Source organism: Pristiophorus japonicus, chromosome 1, assembly GCF_044704955.1.
Source record: "Pristiophorus japonicus isolate sPriJap1 chromosome 1, sPriJap1.hap1, whole genome shotgun sequence".
NCBI classification, from domain to species: Eukaryota; Metazoa; Chordata; class Chondrichthyes; family Pristiophoridae; genus Pristiophorus; species Pristiophorus japonicus.
The window spans coordinates 77,767,510-77,793,464 of NC_091977.1; positions in this window are offsets into that span (position 1 = coordinate 77,767,510).

Here is a 25,955-nt window from a genome sequence, read left to right on the forward strand (position 1 = left end):
CCACAGGTTAGGAGACCAAAACTGTACACAATACTCGAGGTGTGGCCTCACCAAGGCCCTGTACAACTGTAGCAACACCTCCCTGCCCCTGTACTCAAATCCCCTCGCTATGAAGGCCAACATGCCATTTGCTTTCTTAACCGCCTGCTGTACCTGCATGCCAACCTTCAATGACTGATGTACCATGACACTCAGGTCTCGTTGCACCTCCCCTTTTCCGAATCTGTCACCATTCAAATAATAGTCTGTCTCTCTGTTTTTACCACCAAAGTGGATAACCTCACATTTATCCACATTATACTTCATCTGCCATGCATTTGCCCACTCACCTAACCTATCCAAGTCGCTCTGCAGCCTCATAGCATCCTCCTTGCAGCTCACACTGCCACCCAACTTAGTGTCATCCGCAAATTTGGAGATACTCCATTTAATCCCCTCGTCTAAATCATGAATGTGCAGTCTAAACAGCTGGGGCTCCAGCACAGAACCTTGCGGTACCCCACTAGTCACTGCCTGCCATTCTGAAAAGTCCCCATTTACTCTTACTCTTTACTTCCTGTCTCAATCCATGTTAGCACACTACCCCCAATCCCATGTGCTTTAACTTTGCACATTAATCTCTTCTGTGGGACCTTGTCGAAAGCCTTCTGAAAGTCCAAATATACCACATCAACTGGTTCTCCCTTGTCCACTCTACTGGAAACATCCTCAAAAAATTCCAGAAGTTTTGTCAAGCATGATTTCCCTTTCACAAATCCATGCTGACTTGGACCTATCATGTCACCTCTTTCCAAATGCGCTGCTATGACATCCTTAATAATTGATTCCATCATTTTACCCACAACCGTTGTCAGGCTGACCGGTCTATAATTCCCTGTTTTCTCTATCCCTCCTTTTTTAAAAAGTGGGGTTACATTGGCTACCCTCCACTCCATAGGAACTGATCCAGAGTCAATGGAATGTTGGAAAATGACTGTCAATGCATCCACTATTTCCAAGGCCACCTCCTTAAGTACTCTGGGATGCAGTCCATCAGGCCCTGGGGATTTATCGGCCTTCAATCCCATCAATTTCCCCAACACAATTTCCCGACTAATAAGGATTTCCCTCAGTTCCTCCTCCTTACTAGACCCTCTGACCCCTTTTATATCGGAAGGTTGTTTGTGTCCTCCTTAGTGAATACCGAACCAAAGTACTTGTTCAATTGGTCTGCCTTTTCTTTGTTCCCCGTTATGACTTCCCATGACTCTGACTGCAGGGGACCTACGTTTGTCTTTACTAACCTTTTTCTCTTTACATATCTATAGAAACTTTTGCAATCCGTCTTAATGTTCCCTGCAAGCTTCTTCTCGTACTCCATTTTCCCTGCCCTAATCAAACCCTTTGTCCTCCTCTGCTGAGTTCTAAATTTCTCCCAGTCCCCGGGTTCGCTGCTATTTCTGGCTAATTTGTATGCCACTTCCTTGGGTTTAATACTATCCCTGATTTCCCTTGATAGCCACGATTGAGCCACCTTCCCTTTTTTATTTTTACACCAGACAGGAATGTACAATTGTTGTAGTTCATCCATGCGGTCTCTAAATGTCTGCCATTGCCCATCCACAGTCAACCCCTTAAGTATCATTCACCAATCTATCCTAGCCAATTCATGCCTCATACCTTCAAAGTTACCCTTCTTTAAGTTCTGGACCATGGTCTCTGAATTAACTGTTTCATTCTCCATCCGAATGCAGAATTCCACCATATTATGGTCACTCTTCCCCAAGGGGCCTCGCACAATGAGATTGCTAATTAATCCTCTCTCATTACAGAACACCCAGTCTAAGATGGCCTCCCCCCCAAGTTGGTTCCTCGACATATTGGTTTAGAAAACCATCCCTTGTGCACTCCAGGAAATCCTCCTCCACTGTATTGCTTCCAGTTTGGTACATATTAAAGTCACCCATTATAACTGCTGCACCTTTATTGCATGCACCCCTAATTTCCTGTTTGATACCCTCCCCAACATCACTACTACTGTTTGGAGGTCTGTACACAACTCCCACTAACGTTTTTTGCCCTTTGGTGTTCTGCAGCTCGACCCATTTTGATTCCACATCATCCAAGCTAATGTCCTTCCTAACTATTGCATTAATCTCCTCCTTAATCAGCAATGCTACCCCACCTCCTTTTCCTTTTATTCTATCCTTCCTAAATGTTGAATACCCCTGGATGTTGAGTTCCCAGCCCTGATCATCCTGGAGCCACGTCTCTGTAATCCCAATCACATCATATTTGTTAACATCTATTTGCACAGTTAATTCATCAACCTTATTACGGATACTCCTTGCATTAAGACACAAAGCCTTCAGGCTTGTTTTTTTAGCACCCTTTGTCCTTTTAGAATTTTGCTGTACAGTGGCCCTTTTTGTTCTTTGCCTTGGGTTTCTCTGCCCTCCACTTTTCCTCATCTCCTTTCTGTCTTTTGCTTTTGTCTCTTTTTTGTTTCCCTCTGTCTCCCTGCATTGGTTCACATCCCCCTGCCATATTAGTTTAACTCCTCCCCAACAGTACTAGCAAACACTCCCCCTAGGACATTGGTTCTGGTCCTGCCCAGGTGCAGACCATCCGGTTTGTACTGGTCCCACCTCCCCCAGAACCGGTTCCAATGCCCCAAGAATTTGAATCCCTCCCTGCTGCACCACTGCTCAAGCCACATATTCATCTGTGTTATCCTGCAATTCCTACTCTGACTAGCACGTGGCACTGGTAGCAATCCCGAGATTACTACTTTTGAGGTCCTACTTTTTAATTTAGCTCCTAGCTCCTTAAATTCGTTTCGTAGGACCTCATCCCTTTTTTTACCTATGTCGTTGGTAACAATGTGCACCACGACAACTGGCTGTTCTCCCTCCCTTTTTAGAATGACCTGCACCCGCTCCGAGACATCCTTGACCCTTGTACCAGGGAGGCAACATACCATCCTGGAGTCTCAGTTGCGGCTGCAGAAGCGCCTATCTATTCCCCTGACAATTGAATCCCCTATCACTATCGCTCTCCCACTCTTTTTCCTGCCCTCCTGCGCAACAGAGCCAGCCACGGTGCCATGAACTTGGCTGCTGCTGCCCTCCCCTGATGAGTCATCCCCCCCAACAGTACTCAAAGCAGTGTATCTATTTTGCAGGGGGATGACCACAGGGGACCCCTGCACTACCTTCCTTGCACTGCTCTTCCTGCTGGTCTTCCATTCCCTATCTGGCTGTGGACCCTTTACCTGCGGTACGACCAACTCGCTACATGTGCTACTCGCGTCATTCTCAGCATCGTGGATGCTCCAGAGTGAATCCACCCTCAGCTCCAACTCCGCAACGCGGTCCATCAGGAGCTGGAGGCGGATACATTTCCCGCACACGTAGTCGTCAGGAACACTGGAGTCGTCCCTGAGTTCCCACATGGTACGGGAGGAGCATAACACGTGACCGAGCTATCCTGCCATGACTTAACCCTTAGATAAGCAACAACAATGCTAAAGTTTACTCACTGTTATAGAAGAGAAAAAAGAAAAACTGCTCACCAATCACCAGCCAATCACTTACCCCCTTGGCTCTGATGTCACCTTTCTGTTTCTTTCTACTTCTTTTTTGCCTTCTCCCTGTAGCTGCACCGGTACGCCTCTCACCGACCCCGGAACTCACGCCTCTCCACGCACCTCCGACGCTGCTCCCGACTGCCGCCGCGTTGGGCCTTTTGTAGGCCTCTCGCCGACCCCGGAACTCACGCCTCTCCACGTACCTCCTCGACGCTGCTCCCGACTCAGCGACGCACCTCCACACGCTGCTCCCGACTGTCGCCGCGTTGGGCCTTTTGTGTGTGCTAATGGCCAGAAATGGTGACCTTGCTCGAATGTGAACTAATTTAAATAGTTGCACTTCGATGAGCCATTAAAGAATTGTGTGAAGCTGGCCACAGATGCTGTCCTTGTTCCATTATGAACTAATGTGAAGAGTTGCACGTGGATGTGGGTGGTAATGTTTCATGGGGACTGGTTTCAATTATTGTTTGTTGTGGATGATGCCATCCTTTAGTACTTCTTTACAGCACACAATGGTGTTTTCTGCAAATAAAAATTAATTTCATTTGTCACAATCTTGTCTTACCATTGGTATGAATGGAGGCTTGGAGGGTGGGGTATCTTCAGCAGATGGCCAGGTGAATAGGTTGGCCAGGTGAGGCGGGGCCCACAATGCTAGATGTGTCCAATCGATGGCCCCCTGAACCTTGGGGAAGCCCGCTATCCTGGCGAAGCCATGGAAGCGCTCATCCAGGTCTTCCCTGGACATGCTGAACTTGATGTAGTCCATTCGTTTGACGTAGAGAGTGTCGGTCACCTGGCGAATGCAGCAATGTTCTGCAAACTGCAAGATGTTGCATATGTGCCTACACAAGACTGGAAGGAACTGGTAGTATAGAAGTTGGGGGCTGTTGTTATTTTCACTGCCACTGACAGCGAGGTCCTGGTGTCAATGTCAGTTGCCAGGGATGTCTGCAGGAGGTGGCAGAGATCCATCAACATCTCTTTGCGGAGCGTTGGCCTTCTTAGGCACTGGTCCTCAGACATCTCAAGGTAACAATAATGCACACAGTAAACCCTGCAACTGTCCGGCTTCCTGCCCCGCCTATGAGAGTCTCTCCTCTGGCGAACATCCACATTTGCCATAAGCCATCTCTGCAGCCGGCGCCTTTGATATCGTCGCTGCAGGATGACATGGTGTGCGATCACTGCCCCCATAACCCTTGCAGAGGTAACAGCGTTATGCTAGTACCAAATGTAGCTGATGGTGAGGCAACAATGTCTCCGAGATGCTATTACAGAAGCTTAGGAGTCAGTAGCCGCAAGATGCCATGTGTAATGTCCTGTCCCCTCAGTACAGATTCACACGAGGCATGTAGTGAAGTCAAGGTCACTCTGGACCTGCACCTTTATTTCACAACTCTGGAATTCTGCTCTTGCCTGAGACCTGTGCTTATATACCTGTCTTTTGCAAGTGCATCCCCGGTGGTAAGGTATGCTGGTGGTTACAGGTCATATCTTATTACAGTCATGTATAGCATGTTAGGATACAGTTATATATAATAATGTAAGATACATGACATCACCCTCCCCCAAGGTCTTATTGTCTTTATAAGTTCAGTCGCTCAGATGGTCTACGCTCTCGCGTGGAGCGTCTGAGTTGTGGTTCAGTTGTTTGCCTTGGTGTCTGTTTTTCTTTGGGTGTGGTTGCTGGTATCTCGCATGGGCTGTCTGTTTCAATTGGTGTGATTGTTGTTGACTCGCCTGGGCTGTCTGTTGGGATTGCCCTTTCCTCAGGTTGCTCCCTCTGTCTGTCCACCAGGTGTGGTGTGAGTTCCACATTGTAGTCTGCCTCTGGTTCTGCAGTGCTGTTGGTAAATCTGCTTTTGACTTGGTCTACATGCCTCCGGCAGGTTTTGCCATTGTCCATTTGTACTACCAGTAGCCTGTTTCCTTCCTTGCCCGTTACTGTCTCTGCAAGCCATTTGGGACCCCTGCCATAGTTTAGTACAAACACTTTGTCCCCTATCTCAATCCATCTCCCCCTCGAATTTCTGTCATGGTACTCAGTCATCTTACGGCGCTTTGCCTCAACGATTTCGTGCATGTCTGGGAGGATTAATGAGAGCCTTGTTTTTAAAGTCCTTTTCATCAACAGTTGCACGGGGGGATGAGATCTGTATGCCAGCAGCAGTCGCGACAGATGACCCTGCAGCGTTGGGACCTTGGATTTTAGGCATGCCTTGTTTAATGATTTGCACTGCTCTCTCCGCCTGGCCGTTGGAGGCCGGCTTGAACGGTGCCATCTTAACGTGATTTATGCCGTGGTCAATTATAAAGTCTTGGAATTCTACGCTGGTGAAGCATGGACCATTGCCACTGACTAATATGTCAGGGATTCCGTGCGTTGCAAACATAGTTGCGAGGCTCTCCACAGGGTGGAGGTTGTGCTCGAGTTTAAAATGGCGCATTCGATCCACTTTAAAAATGCACCTACAACTACGAGGAACATTTTGCCCATGAATAGGCCCGCATAGTCTACGTGCACCCGCGACCACGGTTGGTAGGCCAGGGCCAGGGGCTCAGTGGAGCCTCACTGGGGGCATTGCTGAGTTGGGCACAAATGCTGCACCTTCGGACGCAGAGCTCCAAGTCCGCGTCAATACCAGGCCACCAGACGTGGGATCTGGCTATGGCCTTCATGAGAACGATCCCCGGGTGCTCGCGGTGGAGCTCCCGGACAAATGTCTCTCTGCCTCGCAGAGGCATGACTACTCGGCTGCCCCACATCAGGCAGTCTGCTTGTAGTGATAGGTCATGCATGCGCCTGTGAAAGGGTTTTAATTCCTCGGGGCAGGCATCGCGAGCCTCTGCCCAGTCACCGGTTAGGACACATCTTTTTACTAAGGATAACGTGGGGTCGCTGGCCGTCCAGGCTCTGATTTGGCGAGCCGTCATGGGCGAACCTGTGGACTCAAAGGCATTGATTGCCGTGACTATCTCACAGTCCTGTTCATCAGACCCTTCCGTGGTCGCCAGGGGTAGCTTGCTGAGCGCGTCGGCACAGTTGTCTGTGCCTGGTCTGTGCCTTATGGTATAGTCGTAGGACGCCAGCATGAGTGCCCACCGTTGAATTCGCGCTGAGGTGTTGGCGTTTATTGCCTTGCTCTCAGATACGAGGGACGTGAGGGGTTTCTAATGCGAACTTGGCCCCGAAAAGGTATTGCTGCATCTTTTTGACACCGTACACGCATGCGAGCGCCTCCTGCTGTACCATTCTGTACCCGCGCTCCGCCCGTTAAAGTGACCAGGAGGCATAAGCTATGGGTTATAATTTGCCCGCACTATTGACATGTTGCAAAATGCACCCGACCCCATACGCTGACGCATCGCATGTGAGAACTAGATTTTTACCTGGATCAAAGAAAGTCAAAACACTGTTGGAACACAGAAGGTTGCATGCCTTATTGAAGGCGCGTTCCTGGGCATCCCCCCAAAACCAATCGCACCCCTTCCTGAGTAGGATGTGGAGAGGCTCCAGCAGCATGCTTAAGTTCTGCATAAAGTTCCCAAAGTAATTGAGTAGCCCGAGAAAGGCGCGCAGTTCTGAGACATTCAGGGGCCTGGGTGCCAGGCGAATTGCTTCTGTTTTGGACTCTGTTGGGTGGATTCCATCAGTGGCAATCCTTCTGCCCAAAAATTCAACCTCGGGTGCAAGAAACAGGCACTTGGATTTCTTGACTCTTCGGCCTACCCGATCCAACCGCTTTAGTACTTCCTCCATTTATGTTTATGGTAGATTTGTAGTCCCCACAGATTTGTACGGATCCATCAGGCTTCATGATTGGGATGATGGGACTTGCCCAGTCGTTAAATTCCACAGGTGATATAATGCCTTCCCGCAGAAGCCTGTCTAGTTCGTGGTCAATCTTTTTTCCTCATCACATAGGGTACAGCTCTGGCCTATGGTCCTCAGCACGTACGCCCCAACACTGGAAGCTACAGGTGAGACCAAAGAGGTGTTCTACTCCAGCCTCGAACAATCCCTGTCCCGAGTACCAACAAACAAGCTGATCCTTCTGGGCGACTTTAACACCCGAGTTGGAAAGGACACAGAACTCTGTGGAGGTGTGATTGGCAGAGAGGTGTTAGGGAAATCGAGCTCAAACGGTACACTCCTCCTGACGAAATGCTTAGAACATGGACTCGTCATAACCAACACCCTTTTCCGTTAGAAAGACAAGTATGGCAGCACCCTCGCTCCAAGCACTGGCATCTGTTAGACTACATCACCGTCCGAGCGAGGGACCGCACCATGACAGGAGTTGATGACTGCTGGATGGACCACCGACTAATCCGTTCTGTCATCATTATCAACGTAGCCCCAACGTAGCGACGGCACCAGAAACAATGCCGCAGGAAAATCAACGCTGGAGCACTCAAAGATCCTGCTAAGAAAGCATTATTCAGCCAGTGCCTCACTGCCAACCTGGCGACTCCCAGTGACCTAGAGATGCAGAATGCCCACAATGTCTGGTCTGCACTCAAGGCCTCCACAATTAGCACCTGTGAAGAGACGCTCAGTCACTCGACCAGGAAACACCAAAAGTGGTTCGACGAGAACGACCAAGAGATCCAGGAGCAAATAAGTCACAAGTGTAAAGGCATTCTGGACTGGAAACAGCATTACAACTCGAGAGCAAGAAAGCAGCTCTACAGAAGTCTGAAGGCCGAGGTCCAACAAAAAACTTGCAACCTAAAGAACAGATGGCGGGTGGAGAAAGCACAGGAGATCCAGCAGCTAGCCGACAACCACGATGTGCAAGGATTCTTTAGCTGGAAGGAGGGGAGCATGCCAGGTGATCTCAGAGATGCGGTAATTGTGACCATCTTCAAGAAAGGCGACAATTCCGATTGCGGTAATTGGAGAGGAGTTTCCCTGCTGTCTGCACAGGGAAAGTCATCGCAAGAATTCTCCTTAATCGCCTTCTCTCGGTGGCTGAAGAGCTCCTCCAAGAGTCGCAATGCGGATTCCGCCCACTAAGGGGCACAATGGACATGATCTTCACCACGCGGCAAACCCAAGCGAAATGCAGGGAACAGCACCAACCCCTGTACATGGCCTTTCTTGACCTCACAAAGACCTTCAAAACTGTCGACCATGAGGGACAATGGAGTGTCCTCCTCAAATTCGCTGCCCCCCAAGAGTTTGACACCATTCTCCGCCTGCTTCATGACATCATGCAAGCCATGATCCTGACCAATGGATCAACCACAGACCCAATACACATGCGGACCAGGGTCAAGCAAGGCTGTGCCATTGCACCAACGCTCTTCTCGATCTTCCTTACTGCAATACTCCATCTCACCCTCAGTAAGCTCCCCGCTGGAGTGGAGCTAATCTACAAAACAACGGGAAACTCCACCACCTCCAGGCCAGATCCAAGGTCATTCCATCTTCTGTCATTGAATTACAGTGCGCAGACGATGCTTGCATCTGCGCACACTCGAAGGCCGGACTCCAAGCCAATGTCAACACCTTCACTGAAACGTACGAGAACATGGGCCTTACACTAACAACCTGCCCCTGTCACACAGCATTGCTCCCCGATTATCAAAATCCACAATGAGGCCTTGGGCAACGTGGACCATTTTCCATACATCGGGAGCCTACTGTCAACAAGGGCTGACGTCGATGATGAAATACATCACCGCCTTCAGTGTGCCAGTGCAGCCTTCAGTTGCCTGAGGAAAAGAGTGTTTGAAGATCAGGACCTCAAACCCGGCACAAACTCATGGCCTACAGAGGAGTAGTGATTCCCGCCCTCTAATATGCTTCAGAGACATGGACTATGTAAAGCAGGCACCTCAAAGCACTGGAGAAGTACCACCAATGCTGCTTCTGCAAGACCCTACAAATCCATTGGCAGGATAGATGCATCAATGTCAGCGTTCTCACTCTGGCCAACATCCCCAGCATCGAAGCACTGACCACACTCAATCACTTCCATTGGGCTGGCCATGTCGTCCACATGCCTGATACGAGACTCCCAAAACAAGCGCTCTACTCGGAGCTCCGACACAGCAAGTGAGCCCCAGATGGGCAGAGGAACCGCTTCAAGGACATCCTCAAAACCTCCTTGAAAAAGTGCAACATCCCCACTGACACCTGGGAATCCCTGGCCCAAGACTGCACAAAGTGGAGAAAAAACATCCGGGAAGGCACTGAACAGCTCGAGTCTCTACACCAAGAGCAAACTGAAACCAAACGTAAACAGCGGAAGGAGTGCATGGCACCCCACGCACCCCAATCCTTCTACCACCGTCTGCCCCAACTGTGACAGAGACTGTTGGTCCCGCATAGGACTCATTAGTCACATGAGAACTAATTTTTAGTGTGGAAGCAAGTCATCCTCGATTCCAAGGGACTGCCGAAGAGAGAGAAGAACAGACTTCAGGAGGGCATAGCCAGACTGGTGAAATGGGCAGATGCATTGCAGATTAAAGTTAATGCAGCAAAGTGTGAAGTGATGCAATGAGGAAGAATGAGGAAAATCAATATGAATGAAATGCTGTAATTTTAAAGGTGGTGTATGAACAGAGACACCTGAGGGTTCAAATACAAAAATCTTGGAAGGTGTCAGAATGGCTGTTAAAAGAAGCATACAGGATCTTGGGCTTTAGAAATAGAGGCATAGAGTACAAAAGCAAGGAATTTGTGCAAAACCTTTCTAAACCACTGGTTAGGCCTCAGCTGGAGTATTGTGTCCAGTTAAGGCACCTCACTTTAGGAAGGATGTCCAGGCCTCGGAGAGGGAGCAGAGGATGTTTACCAAGCTGATGCCTGGGGTGAGGGACTTCAGTTATGTGGAGAGGCTGGAGAACCTGGGGCTGTTCTCCTTCGAGCAGGGAAGTTTTTTTTAAATTTTCCCTAGTGATATAAACAAAAAAAAAATATTTTAAAAGGGCACAACTGTTAAGAAAAATCGCAAATTAAATATACATTAAACAAAACTTAAGGGGGAAGAAATTCTCCAGCGCCCGATTAGGGGCGGGAACCGACTCAGGGCGGGACTTCCTATGCAGGCGTGGAAGTCTCACCCCGCCACCAAATTGGGGTTTTCGCCCATCGGAGGAAGTGGATTGCAATCTCTCATGCTCCATCTTCTACCACCTCTTGTGCTACTGAGGTGCGTTGGTCAGCGCTATGCGGCTGCTTCGCGTAGCGCTGTCGCGACTCAACGCCCCTTCACTTCGTTTAAAGGTGACCGCCGCTGCGCACTCTGCATAGCCTCTGATGGCCTCCACTGGGCCACGAGGGTGGCGTGGTGCCGAGGCCGCAGCTTGGCACCCAAAACGGAGTGCCGGGATGCACGATGGCAGCCCGGACCACACAAGGGATGCAGAAGTCGGGACAACCGGTGAGTAAGATGGTGGCGCAGGACGCTCCCAACCTCCCCTTTAACTTCTGCCCCACAAACGGAAGTCAGCCTGGTTCACGACCCACAAAGCTGGCGCTGACACTGCTCATGGCAGCTTCACTAGGCAATATCCACGGAAAGAGGTCATCGCGTGGCGCTAAGGGGTTGCTGCATACATCATTGCATCATTGCCGGTTGCATGCCGGCATGTGGCACTACCAGTGGGACGTGGCGCTACCATGGCAGAGCCTCCGCTTACTCCCGCACAATTTCACGGGAGTCAGTACCACGCCCCCACCCCCCGCGCCCTCCCCCTCTTCCTCCAGGCTCCCCAGAGGTGCAAACGGGCGTCGCTAAACTGGTCAATTTTGACCCCAAGGAAACTTATAAAGCAAAATGATAATATTATTATGGACATCTGTAAAACACTACAGTCCCTGCGGTATCCACCAGTTGTGGAAGATTTCAAGAGTACCGGGAGACACCAGGTCCACCTGGGCGCAAATAGGACCTCAGATGAGAGACAGGTAGCCAGAGCAACCATCCCTGATGGGCTGTATCCATCCTGGGCCTACAGAGCAGCCCAAGAAAGACGTGAATTCAGGGCCAGGGGCCCAGGGGCAGCACTGCGATATGTGTGCACACTAGGTCCGTGCAGCAGAGCAGGTCTCCAGTCATCTTGAATAACCCTTGCCACTGGACCAAGACCTAGCTCTGTCAAGACCGTGTGGTGGCTGGTGTGCAATGGCACAGACATCTTCCACCCTTCAGGATGTAGTTCTGGACCTGGAATATTAGATCCATGATTGAAACACCTGTGAACTCATCCTTTTTTGGCATGGAAGCAAGTCATCCTCGTTTCGAGGGACTGCCTATGATGATGATGACAGAGCAGAGAAGGTTAAGGGGGCATTTAATAGTGGTGCTCAAAATGATCAGGGGTTTTATAGAGTAAATAAGGGGAAACTGTTTCCTCTGGGAGAAGTATCAGTAAGCAGAGGATTCAGATTTAAGATCAATGGCAAAAAAAAGAGGGGAGATGAGGAGATTTTTTTTTTACTCAGTAAGTTGTTATGATCTGGAATGCACTGCCTGAAAGGGTGGTGAAAGCAAAATCAATAATAACTTTCAAAAAGGAATTGGATAAATACTTGAAAAGGTAAGATTTGTCGGACTATGGGGAAAGAGTAGCGGAGTGGATAGCACTTTCGAAGATGGTACAGGAAGATTAGATTGGAGGGCCTCCTTCTGTGCTGTATAATTCTATGGTTCTATGACTCTTCATGCAGTTAAGGGAGCATCTGACTAAATATTAAAATTTAAAATGATCCTTCAAAAATCCATATAATATAATTTTCAATGACCAAAGGATCTAACATTCTTTACTTGAAGCATTTCTTTAATTAAAGTACTTTTAACTCACTTTGCTTGATTGAGATCACAGTTAGTTCCACATTGGTCGTTTAAGCAGCATAACTCAAAGTTTACAAACATTTGGAAATTTGGGGGTAGTTTTGCAACTTGCCGCACAGGTGTAAAACTAACATTGGTATTGTTACCTGTTTTAGAAGCTGCCTGATTTTAATTTCTATTGATGTGAACGGAGATGAAAATTGGATGCGTTTTATAATGGGTATGCGACCTGTGCAACTAGTTTACCATGCAAAAGGTGAAGGTGAAAATTACCTACCTGGTTTTCTGCATCCTTTCATTAAGCTTTTCGGCAAAATAATGTTTCTGTGCTTCCTGTACAATGACTGCTAAATCTCTCTGAGCACTAACATTTAATAGTTTCTCAACATTTAAAAAATACTGTTTTTCTATTTGATACGTCCTTACTATACAGTAGAAATGCACACGAGGCCCATGCTTGAGAGAAGGTCAGTCTGTGACCTGTCCTTTATTCCTCAGCACTCAAGTGATGAAGGTGGGTGGAGCTTCCCCTTTTATAACTGAAGGTCCAGGTTAGGAGTGTCTCCCACCTAGAGGTCAGTGTTCTCACAGTGTACAACTTAGGTCAGATTATACATGGGTTACAATGCTGGTTGAATACATGACATCACCTCCCCGCCAAAGTCTTATTGGGATCACAGGTTGAGTCTCTCTGGTGGTTTACGCTCTCTTGTAGAGCGCCTGAGTTGGGGCTCCGGTTGTTGGGCGCTGGCCTGAGTGTCTGCTGTTTGCGGTGCCTCAGACCTGTCCGGACTGCCCACAGTGACTGGGCTCTCCTCCCTTTGGTTCCGGTGTTTGGTCACCTGTGGTGGAGTGAACTCTACATCGTGTTCTTCCTCTGCTTCTTCTATGGGGTTGCTGAACCTCCTTTTTGTTTGATCCACGTGTTTGCGGCAGATTTGTCCATTGGTAAGTTTAACTACCAGAATCCTATTTCCTTCTTTGGCAATCACAGTGCCTGCGAGCCATTTGGGCCCTGCAGCGTAGTTGAGGACAAAAACAGGGTCATTGACATCGCACCCTCGCATTCCTGTCATGGTAGTCATATTGTGGCTGGCGCCTGCTCTCGACAATTTCTTTCATGGTGGGGTGTATAAGAGATAGCCGGGTTTTGAGCGTCCTTTTCATTAGCAGCTCTGCGGGTGGAACCCCTGTGAGCAAGTGTGGTCGGGATCTATAGGCCAACAGGAGGCGTGATAAGCAGCATTGTAGGGAATCCCCTTGGATTCTGAGCATCCCCTGTTTGATTATCTGCACTGCTCGTTCTGCCTGGCCGTTTGAGGCCGGCTTGAACGGTGCCGTTCTGACATGGTTAATTCCATTGCCTGCCATGAAGTCCTGGAATTCAGTGCTTGTGATGCACGGGCCATTGTCGCTGACCAAGACGTCTGGTAGACCGTGGGCGGCGAACATTGCCCGTAGACTTTCTACCGTGGCAGAGGCTGTGCTTGAATTTAAAATGACACACTCGATCCATTTGGAGTAGGCATCTACTACATCCAAAAACATTTTTATCATGAAAGGACCTGCGTAGTCCACATGGATGCGTGACCAAGGCTTGGTGGGCCATGGCCAGGGGCTAAGGGGAGCTTCCCTGGGTGCATTGCCCAGCTGGGCACACGTGTTGCACCTGCGAACACCAAGTTCCAGATCTGCGTCTATCCCTGGCCACCAAACGTGTGACCTGGCAATTGCCTTCATCATGACAATGCCCGGGTGCTCATTGTGGAGTTCTCTGATGAACACCTCTCTGCCCATCTGGGGCATGACTACACGGTTTCCCCACAGTCGGCAATTGGCCTGAATCGAGAGTTCATCCCTACGCCTGTGAAATGGTTTAAATTCCTCAGGGCATGCCCTGTACGTGGCTGCCCAGTCCCCATTCAGGACACATTTCTTGACTAGAGACAATAGCGGATCTCTATTTGTCCAGACTTTAATCTGACGGGCTCTCACGGGTGAGCCTTCACTTCTGAAAGCTTCAACAGCCATGACCATCTCAGCAGCATGCTCGATAGCCCCCTCAGTGGTGGCTAATGGGAGCCTGCTGAGTGCATCGGCGCAGTTTTCGGTGCCCGGTCTGTGCCGAATTGTATAGTCATAGGCGGCTAACGTGAGTGCCCACCTCTGTATGCGGGCCGATGCGTTTGCATTTATGACCTTGTTGTCGGCCAAAAGGGACGTTAGGGGTTTGTGATCTGTCTCCAACTCCAACTTCCTGCCAAACAGGTACTGGTGCATTTTCTTTACAGCATATACACATGCGAGTGCCTCCTTTTCTACTATCCCGTAACTCCTTTCTGCCTGGGACAGACTCCTGGAGGCATAAGCTACCGGCTGTAACTGAACCTTGACATTGACATGCTGCAACACACACCCGACACCATAGAACGACGCATCGCATGTTAACACAAGTTTCTTACATGGGTCGTATAGTGTTAACAGAGTGTTGGAACATAACAAATTGCGTGCTCTATTGAAAGCCCTTCCTGGCTGTCCCCCCAGACCTATTTGCGACCTTTGCATAGGAGCACGTGTAGCGGCTCTAGCAGTGTGCTCAATTTGGGAAGAAAGTTACCAAAGTAGTTCAGGAGCCCCAGGAACGAATGCAGCTCCGTCATGTTATGGGGTCTGGGTGCTCTCTGGATCGCTTCCGTCTTGGACGCAGTAGGGCTGATCCTGTCTGCTGCTACCCTCATCCCCGGGAATTCTACCTCTGGAGCTAGGAAGACGCACTTCGCCTTTTTCAGTCGCAGCCCTACCCGGTCCAGTCTGCGTAGCATCTCCTCCAGGTTGTGGAGGTGTTCTTCAGTATCGTAACCCGTGATGAGGATGTCGTCCTGAAAAACCACCGTCCCTGGAATAGACTTGAGGAGGCTTTCCATATTTCGTTGGAAGATTGCGATGGCCAAGCGAATCCCGAACAGACATCTGTTGTACTCAAACAACCCCTTGTGTGTCGTGATGGTGGTCAGCTTCTTCGACTCACTCGCCAGCTCCTGGGTCATGTAAGCTGAGGTCAGGTCCAATTTTGAAAAAGGTTTGCCACCGGATAGCGTCGCAAAGAGGTCCTCCGCTCTCGGTAGCGGGTACTGGTCTTGGAGTGACACCCGATTGATGGTGGCCTTGTAATCACCACATACCCTGACCCACCCATCCGCCTTGAGCACCGGCACGATCGGGCTCGCCCAGTCACTAAATTCGACTGGCGAGATGATGCCTTCCCTCAGCAGGCGGTCCAATTCGCCTTCTATCTTTTCCCGCATCACGTACGGCACCGCTCTGGCCTTGTGGTGTACTGGCCTGGCGTCTGGGTTTATATGAATCACTACCTTGGCCCCCATGAAAGTGCCGATGAGTCAAATTTGTCCAGGATCTGTGAGCATGATACTCGCTCCAGAGAGGAAATTGTATTGGCATCACCCCATTTCCAGTTCATGACAGCAAGCCAACTCCTCCCCAGTAGTGCGGGACCGTCCCCCGGGACAATCCAGAGTGGCAACCTGTTCTCCGAATCTTTGTGGGTCACAGCTACCGCGGCGCTGCCTAGCACCAGAATGATCTGCTTTGTGTAAGTTCGTAGCTGTGCGTCAATCGGCGATAATTTTGGCTTCCTGGCCTTGGACGCCCATAACTTTTCGAACTGTTTGATACCCATCAGGGACTGGCTGGCCCCAGTGTCTAGCTCCATTAATACTGGGATGCCATTGAGGAGCACTTTCATCATTATCGGTGGCATCCTGGTGTATGAACTGTTAACGTGTCCCACATGAACTCGCTGAACTTCAGCTTCCAGCGATTTCCCCCAGCATTCACTTCTGCAATTTCTGCAGGTATTTTCCTCATCTCTGCAAACTCCGGCTGAATGTGTGCCTCCACGCCTCCAACATGAGCTGTGGTTTGAAACAAAAGGTCCCTTGCCAGTCGATCGTCCCTGATTGCCCCTGTGACTGTCCTTGAATGCGCCATTAACAGGTGTTGATGGCCCCATTACTGGCCGCATTGTCCCTTGCAATGGTGTGAATCGTCGTTCAGCTTGCCATTGTCTCTGTCGAACTCCCCCTCTGGGTTCGACTACATGTTGGGGCATGCCCGATTGCCCTTGTCTGCCTGGAGAACTGTGTGCTGCTTTAACAATGTTGAATCTCTGTCTCAACCATTCCTTAACACAGAACCTCTCGTCTGTTCTGCTAGTGGCCATGCTCGCGTGGTTTAAATCCCAGTTTCTCGTCGCCATTGATACGTCCTTACTATACAGTATAAATGCATACGAGGCCCATGCTTGAGAGAAGGTCAGTCTGTGACCTGTCCTTTATTCCTTAGCACTCAAGTGATGAAGGTGGGTGGAGCTTCCCCTTTTATATCTGAAGGTCCAGGTTAGGAGTGTCTCCCACCTAGTGGTCATTGTTCTCACAGTGTACAACTAAGGTCAGATTATACATGGGTTACAATGCTAGTTGGATACATGACACGATTCTTCTTACCGAAGTGAATAACCTCACATTTCCCCACATTTTACTCCATCTGCCAACTTATTGTTCACTCACTTAACCTGTCTACATCCTTTTGTAGGCTCTTTTTGTCCTCCTCACAGCTTACTTTCCCACCTAGCTTTGTATCTTCAGCAAACTTGAATATATTAGTCGGTCCCTTCATCTAAGTAAATAATACAAATTAATACAAATTGTAAATAGCTGAGGTCCAAGCACTGATCCTGCTGGCACCCCACTAGTTAGAGCCTGCCAACTTGAAAATAGCCCTACTCACTACTACTAATCACTACTCTGTACTTTCTGCCCATTAATCGATCCTCTAACCATGCTAATAAGTTACCCCCACAACCACATGAGCCCTTATCTTGTGTAACAGCCTTTATGTGGCACCTTATCGAATGCTTTTTGAAAATCCAAATATACTACATCCACTGGTTCCCCTTTATCTACCCTGCTAATTACATCTTCAAAAAACTCTAAGAAATTTGTTAAACACAATTTCCCTTTCATAAAACCATGCTGACATAATGGCCAAGAAATCCCAGTTTCTCCTTCCCATGGGCGTTCAAATGGATTTTAGATAAAAGATGCCCACCTACCTGAAGCTGCTGCAGCCACGCGAGACCCCGGTCCTGAAGCCCCTCCTGGCTGCTTGTCGCAGCGCGTGCACGTCAGGACATGCACAGGCCTGGAGCTGGAGTCACATGGTTCTGGGAAGCCAATCAGGTGCAGTATATTCTCATTCATAATAGTGGGAATTCCGTAAGTTGGAGTTCCCATTATTTTGAATGAGAAACCTCCCCCCAAACACTAATAACGAATAATAAAAGATAGAAAAAATGCACAACATATTTTTAATAATATAAATTAAAGTGATTTATGTATTTAAAAAATATATATTTTTCCGATTTTTAAAAAAGTTTATTTAATTATGGTTTAAAATAAACTTACTGTCGTGGGGAGGGTTTTTAATAATAACGTGATTTTAAAATGTTTTTGTGTGTTTTAAAACTCTTACGCCTGTAAAAGTAGGCTATGCACCTGCTTCGATCAGGCGCAAGAGTTTTGAGGACATTTGCTGGGCAAGATATGGGTAAATAATTAGAAACATAGAAACTAGGTGCAGGAGTAGGCCATTCGGCCCTTCGAGCCTGCACCGACATTCAATGAGTTCATGGCTGAACATGCAACTTCAGTACCCCATTCCTGCTTTCTCACCATGCCCTTTGATCCCCCTAGTAGTAAGGACGACATCTAACTCCTTTTTTAATATATTTAGCGAATTGGCTTCAACAACTTTCTGTGGTAGAGAATTCCACAGGTTCACCACTCTCTGGGTGAAGAAGTTTCTCCCCATCTTGGTCCTAAATGGCTTACCTCTTATCCTTAGACTGTGACCCCTGGTTCTGGACTTCCCCAACATTGGAAACATTCTTCCTGCATCTAACCTGTCTAAACCCGTCAGAATTTTAAACATTTCTATGAGATCCCCTCTCATTCTTCTGAACTCCAGTGAATACAAGTCCAGTTGATCCAGTCTTTCTAGATATGTCAGTCCCACCATCCCGGGAATCAGTCTGGTGAACCTTCGCTGCACTCCCTCAATAGCAAGAATGTCCTTCCTCAAGTTAGGAGACCAAAACTGTACACAATACTCCAGGTGTGGCCTCACCAAGGCCCTGTACAACTGTAGTAATACCTCCCTGCCCCTGTACTCAAATCTCCTCGCTATGAAGGCCAACATGCCATTTGCTTTCTCAACCGCCTGCTGTACCCGCATGCCAACCTTTAATGACTGATGTACCATGATACCCAGGTCTCGTTGCACCTCCCCTTTTCCTAATCTGTCACCATTCAGATAATAGTCTGTCTCTCTGTTTTTACAACCAAAGGGATAACCTCACATTTATCCACATTATGCTTTATCTGCCATGCATTTGCCCACTCACCTAACCTAACCAAGTCACTCTGCAGCCTCATAGCATCCTCCTCGCAGCTCACACTGCCACCCAACTTAGTGTCATCCGCAAATTTGGAGATACTACATTTAATCCCCTCATCTAAATCATTAATGTACAGTGTAAACAGCTGGGGCCCCAGCACAGAACCTTGCGGTACCCCACTAGTCACTGCCTGCCATTCTGAAAAGTACCCATTTACTCCTACTCTTTGCTTCCTGTCTGCCAACCAGTTCTCAATCCACGTCAGCACACTTCCCCCAATCCCATGTGCTTTAACTTTGCACATTAATCTCGTGTGGGACCTTGTCGAAAGCCTTCTGAAAATCCAAATACACCACATCAACTGGTTCTCCCCTATCCACTCTACTGGAAACATCCTCAAAAAATTCCAGAAGATTTGTCAAGCATGATTTCCCTTTCACAAATCCATGCTGATTTGGACCACAATCTTGCCCTTGCAAATGTCCTCGCTCCCATTATGCGCGAGATCTGTCAAGCCAGAAACTTGACAGATTGGAAAAGCCGATTTTCAGCGCATGCGCAATGTGCGCTGAAAACCGACTTTTCCGATGCCTTCCCGGTCCGTAGAAACTCTGTATGGACCCAGGGAGGCTGGGATTTCCAGGCCTATAAGAACATAAGAACATAACAGCATAAAAAATAGGAGCAGGAGTAAGCCACCTGGTCCCTCGAGCCTGCTCTGCCATTTAATAAGATCATGGCTGATTTGATCATGAACTCAGTTCCACTTCTCTGCCCACACCCCATAACCCTTTATTCCCTTATCGTTCAAAAATCTCCAACTTAATTATATTCAATGACCCAGCCTCCACAGCTCTCCCGGGCAGAGAATTCCATAGATTTACAACTCTCTGAGAAGAAATTCCTCAGCATCTCAATTTTAAATGGGTGGCCCTTATTCTGAAACTATGCCCCTCGTTTTAGTTTCCCTTATGAGTGGAAATATCCTCTCTGCATCCACCTTGTCGAGCCCCCTCATTATCTTATATGTTTCGATAAGATCACCTCTCATTCATCTGAACTCCAATGAGTATAGGCCCAATGTACTCAACCTATCTTCATAAGTCAACCCTCTCATCTCCTTATTCAACCTCGTGAACCTTCTCTGAACAGCCTCCAATGAAAAGATATCCTTCCTTAAATACGGAGATCAAAACTGCACGCAGTACTCTAGGTGTGGCCTCACCAATAACCTGTACAGTTGTAGCAGGACTTCTCTGCTGTTATACTCTATCCCCCTTGCAATAAAGGCCAACATTCCATTTGACGTCCTAATGCTTGCTGTAACTGCATACTAACTTTTTGTGTTTCATGCACAAGGATCCCCAGGTCCCTCTGTACTGCAGCACTTTGCAATTTTTCTCTATTTAAATTATAATTTGCTTTCCTATGTTTTCTGCCAAAGTGGATAACCTCACATTTTTCCACATTATCACATCTGCCAAATTTTTGTCCATTCACTTAGCTGTCTATATCCCTTTGCAGATTTTTTATGTCCTCCTCACAATTTGCTTTCCCACCCATCTTTGTATCATCAGAAAACTTGGCTACATTACACTCGGTCCCTTCATCCAAGTCATTAATATAGATTGTAAATAGTTGAGGACCCAGCACCAATCCTTGCAGCACCCCACTAGTTACTGTTTGCCAACCGGAAAATGACCTATTTATCCCGACTCTCTATTTTCTGTTCGTTAGCCAATCCTCTATCCATGCTAATATATTATCCCCAACCCCGTGAACTTTATCTTGTGCAATGACCTTTTATGTGGCACCTTATTGAATGCCTTCTGGAAATCCAAATACACCACATCCACTTGTTCCTCCTTATCCACCCTGATCATTACATCCTCAAAGAACTCCAGCAAATTTGTCAAACATGATTTTCCTTTCATAAAACCATGCTGACTCTGCTTGATTGAATTATGCATTTCCAAATATCCCACTACTGCTTCCTTATTAATGGACTCCAACATTTTCCCAATGACAGATGTTAGGCTAACTGGTCTATAGTTTCCTGCTTTTTGTCTGTCTCCTTTTTTAAATTGGGGCGTTACATTTGCAGTTTTCCAATCTGCTGGGACCTTCCCAGAATCCAGGGAATTCTGCTAGATTACAACCAGTGCATCCACTATCTCTGCAGCCACTTCTTTTAAGACCCTATGATTGAAGCCATCAGGTCCAGGGGACTTGTCCGCCTTTAGTCCCATTATTTTACTGGGTACTACTTCATTAGTGATAGTGATTGTATTAAGTTCCTCCCTCCCTATCACCCCTTGATTATCCACTATTGGATTGTTTTTAGTGTCTTCTATTGTGAAGTCTGATACAAGATATTTGTTCCACGTCTCTGCCATTTCCCTTTTCTCCATTATTAATTCCGCAGTCTCATCCTCCAGGGGACCAACATTTACTTTAGCCACTTTTTCATTTTTATGTACCTGTAGAAACGCTTACTATCTGTTTTTAGATTTCATGCTAATTTACTTTCATAGTCTATCTTCCATCTCTTTATCAATTTTTTCGTCATTCTTCACTGGCATTTAAACATTTCCCAATCCTCTGGCCTCCCACTGGTCTTGGCTACATTGTATGCCCTTGTTTTCAATTTGATACCATCCCTTATTTCCTTGATTTTCTAAATGCCCTGTTAACACTTCCTTAATTACTGATTCTAGCATTTTCCTGAGAATTGTGTCAGGCTAACTGACTTGGATTGCCCTGTTTTCTCTCTCCTTCATTTCTAGATCAGCAGGGTTACATTTGCTAACTTCCAATCCATTAGAACCATTTTAGAATCCAGAGAATTTTGGTTGATAACCAATGCATCCACGATTTCTGCAGCCACCTCTTTTAGAACAACAGGATGTAGGCTATTAGTCTCATTGGTTTCTCAAATACTTTGTCTCTACTGATCTTAATTACTTTAACTTCCTCACTACCATATCCCCTTTGTTCCCCATTATGTTTGGTATGCTTTTTATGTCTTCCACTATGAAGGCAGATAGATGTTTAAAGTTTCTACTATTCCCTTGTTCTCCATTATAATTTCTCCTGTTGTAGCCTCTAAGGGACCGACACCTACTTTTGCTATACTCTTCCTTTTTACATACTTGTAGAAGCTTACAATTGTTTTTTATATTTCTTAGCTAGTCTACTCTCGTATTTTTTTTTTTTAAGTTTTGGTCATCCTTTCCTGGTTTCTAAAGTTCTCCCAATCCTCAGGATTACTAATATTCTTCGCAACATTCTAAGCCTCTTCTTTTAATCCTTAACTTCTTTAGTTAGCCACAGATGGATCACTTTTCCCATGAAGTATTTATTTCTCAATGGAATGTATATTCGTTGAGAATTTTGGAATATTGATTCAAATATCTACCACTGTGTATCTACCATCATAACTTTTAATCTAGTTTCCCAATCTACCATAGCTATGTAATTGGCTTTATTTAAGGATAAGACTCTAGTTGTGAGCTTAATAATTTCACTCTCAAGCCCAATGTGAAATTCCATCATATTATGATCACTCTTCCCCAGAGGATCCTTTACTATGAGATTACAAATTAACCATGTCTCATTACACAATACAAGGTCTGAAATAGCCTGTTCCCTGGTTGGTTCCATGACACATTGTTGTAGGAAACTGTCCTGAATCCATTCCATGAACTTATTCTCCAGACTACATTTGCCAATTTGATGTGCCCAGTCTAAATGAAGATTAAAGTCCCCCACAATTATTGCATTACTTTTGTTACAAGCTCCTATTATTTGTTGATGAATACTCTGTCCAATGGTATAGCTGCTCTTAGGGGGCCTATAAATTACTCACACCAGTATCTTCTGCCCCTTGTTATTTCTTAACTCCACCCATACTGATTCTAATTCCTGAGCTTCTGAGTCAAAATACTTTCTCACTACAGTCCTTTTGTCATTCTTTATTATCATGGCGAGCCCCCCACCTTTTCTATTCTGCCCATCATTTTGAAACATCAAGTACCCTGGAATATTTAGGGCTAGTGAAGCCGACGCAAACTTCCGGTTTAGCGTTCCAGGAAGGAAGTGGAGTGCTAAATCAAGTGCTACCACTTCCATTGGAACATTAAAGCCAGCAGGAAGGGTTTTAGCGGTGCAGCGCTGCACAATGTCGAGTGCAGCACTGTCTGGATCCGAGGCTCCTTCACTCCCTTAAATGGAAGGGCCACTGCTGAAGGCTCTGCATTGAAATGATGTCTCTCCTCGCCGATGGCAGCCGCGATCCACGATGATCAGCATCAAGCACTCTAATAGAATGCAGGGCTGATCAATTGCGGCACAGCAAAATGGTCAAAACAAATTTTTACTTACCCTTGCGGCATTACCTTTGAATACCACTCCCCAAGTGGTCAGCTTCGCTTACAACGCCTCTTGTAGCTGGCGGATGATAACACGATCTCCAAGGTACAGAAGATCATGGCGCTAGGAGTTACTGCCACCACAACCTCAATGGCAAGTTCGCGGGCATCGGTACTCCCCATCGCAGAGCTGGTAGTTCCCTGGAGACGCTAACGGGAGGCGCAAAGGAGGCCAATTTCTCCCCCTTAGTTCCCAACCTTGGTCACCTTCCAACCACGATACTGTAAGGAAAAATTGGCAATGTTGACAGATGGCAAATCTACTACTAATGCAGTAAAATAACTGGGGCAAATATTGACATTTGGTCAGCCTACTGGGGTGAGCGATGGTTGACTGCCCATTCTCACTGAAGTGGACCCCATGATTTTGAAGCTCCAATCTCATTTACATTCACCGGATGTGCTGCAGGCCGTCAAACAGGCCTCTGACACAGCTCGCCAGATTGAAAACTGAAAATTGAAAAAGCTGCAAACAGCAATGTAAGTTTCGAGGGGTAGGGAGTCACGAACATGAAGGGTGGTGATCTTAGGGCAACAGCGGCCCTAATGCGGAGCCCACAAAAATAACTGAACAATTAACTTTCGAGAGCCTCTTCACTTTCATCGCTCATGCACTTTGTAGGCTATTGACCAGTTCCTACCTAAAATGGTATTAAAAAGGGGCCTATCAGCTGAAATAGGTGGGCGCTTTGAACACCCAGCATTAGGCCTTTTTCTAACTGGTGTTAATGGGGCTGGTCGCTAACGACCTCACTTTGAAGTCATTGCCGCCCTATTATCAGCAGACAAGGACACTCAAAATCGACCCCCCTGTGTTATAGAAGACACCTGACACCTCAAATCGCTGGAGAAATACCACCAACGCTGTCTCTGCAAGATCCTGCAAATCCCCTGGGAGGATAGATGCACCAATGTCAGTGATCTCGATGAGGCCAACATCCCCAGCATCGAAGCACTGACCACACTTGACCAGCTCCGTTGGGTGGGCCACATTGTCCGCATGCCCGACACGAGACTCCCAAAGCAAGCGCTCTACTCGGAACTCCTGCATGGCAAGCGATCCCCAGGTGGGCAGAGGAAATATTTCAATGACACCCTCAAATCCTCCTTGATAAAGTGCAACATCCCCACTGACACCTGGGAATCCCTGGCCAAAGACCGACCTAAGTGAAGGAAGAACATCTGGGAGGGCGCTGAGCACCTCGAATCTCTTCGCCGAGAGCATGCAGAAACCAAGCACAGGCAGCGGAAGGAACGTACAGCAAACCAGACTCCCCACCCATTCTTTCCTTCAACCACTGTCTATCCTACCTGTGACAGAGACTGTAATTCCTGTATTGGACTGTACATTCACCTGAGAACTCACTTTTAGAGTGGAAGCAAGTCTTCCTCGATTTTGAGGGACTGCCTATGATGATGATGTTGGCTTTGAAATCACAGGAATGTTTGGAGTGATGAATCTGCAACTCAAGGTGTGTTCGAAACAACAGTTATAATTTGAATTTGCATGACACTCTTACATGGCTTTATATGGAGGCAACATAATCCAGGTAAAATTGCATTTCATTAGTGTTATCTTAGTGCATAGACAATGCAGCTCATGGATCAGCTCTATTTTTTCCTTTAAAGGTTACCGTGGTTGAGGTTGTTGCTTCTTGCTCATGTTAGATGTCTACAGGGGACAAAGCTGTCACCAGCTTGGCATTCCTGTTGCACGGCATGTCTCAAGTGATTGCTGATCTTGTCAGGAATAAGGATTGAAGTGTGATTCCCACAGGCAGTCCCACAGCAACAGGAGGCTAACTATTGTTTGACTAAATCGAGGGAGCTGGCTTCAGGAATGCCCCAGGCCAATTGGCTGCAAGCATATACCTTATAGTCCACCTCTGCATCAACAGGCACTTTCCTGAACAAGACTGTATGCCATGAATATTCAGGTTGTTTGTGCTGCCAAATTTGAAATCACTTCCAGCAGCCCTAATGGTGGAGAGTGCCTAAACCATTTGCTCCTTTCGAGCAATCTATAGCATGGCAGATGATTTTATTTCAATGGCCCTCGCTGAATTGGCTGAAGTTGCCATTGTTTCCTTCAGAAGCCATTTCATCCTGCCTTTACATATTGTATTTCATAGACCTCCTGCTTGACGAATTCTGCAGATGTCCTGTCAAGTTAGATAGCATTCTCTTTAAGGCAAGTTTAGATAGTCATAACTGTTGAGAGTTAAGGCTGGTTCCTGAGGACTCAGAATTATGACATTTAGGGCTGGATTTTCGACGTTTGAAATTTCGGGGCAGTAATGATACCGCCAAAATGTTGGCGCCTCAGTCAGCAAAATTGGGCAGCTGGCCCTGAATGTGGGGCAGAGCGGTAAGGGAGGTGTCGCTTGCATCTCTTAGGGCGCTAAGCTGGCTGAGCATGTGGAAATCCTGAGGTAAGCTGCCGGCCCAAGTACTGTAAGAGAGGCCTGGGGAGAAAAAAAAACACCAAAAACATTCCCAATAAATAAATCACGACAGCACAACATAAATCGCAAAAAGAAATATAAAACAATCACACCTACCTGAGGTCGCCATTACTTACCTCACTGCAACCGCTACAGCTTAGACCGCTTTCACAGGTGTTCCCAGCATGATGCTCTACATGGCACTACAGATCAGACAGGAGC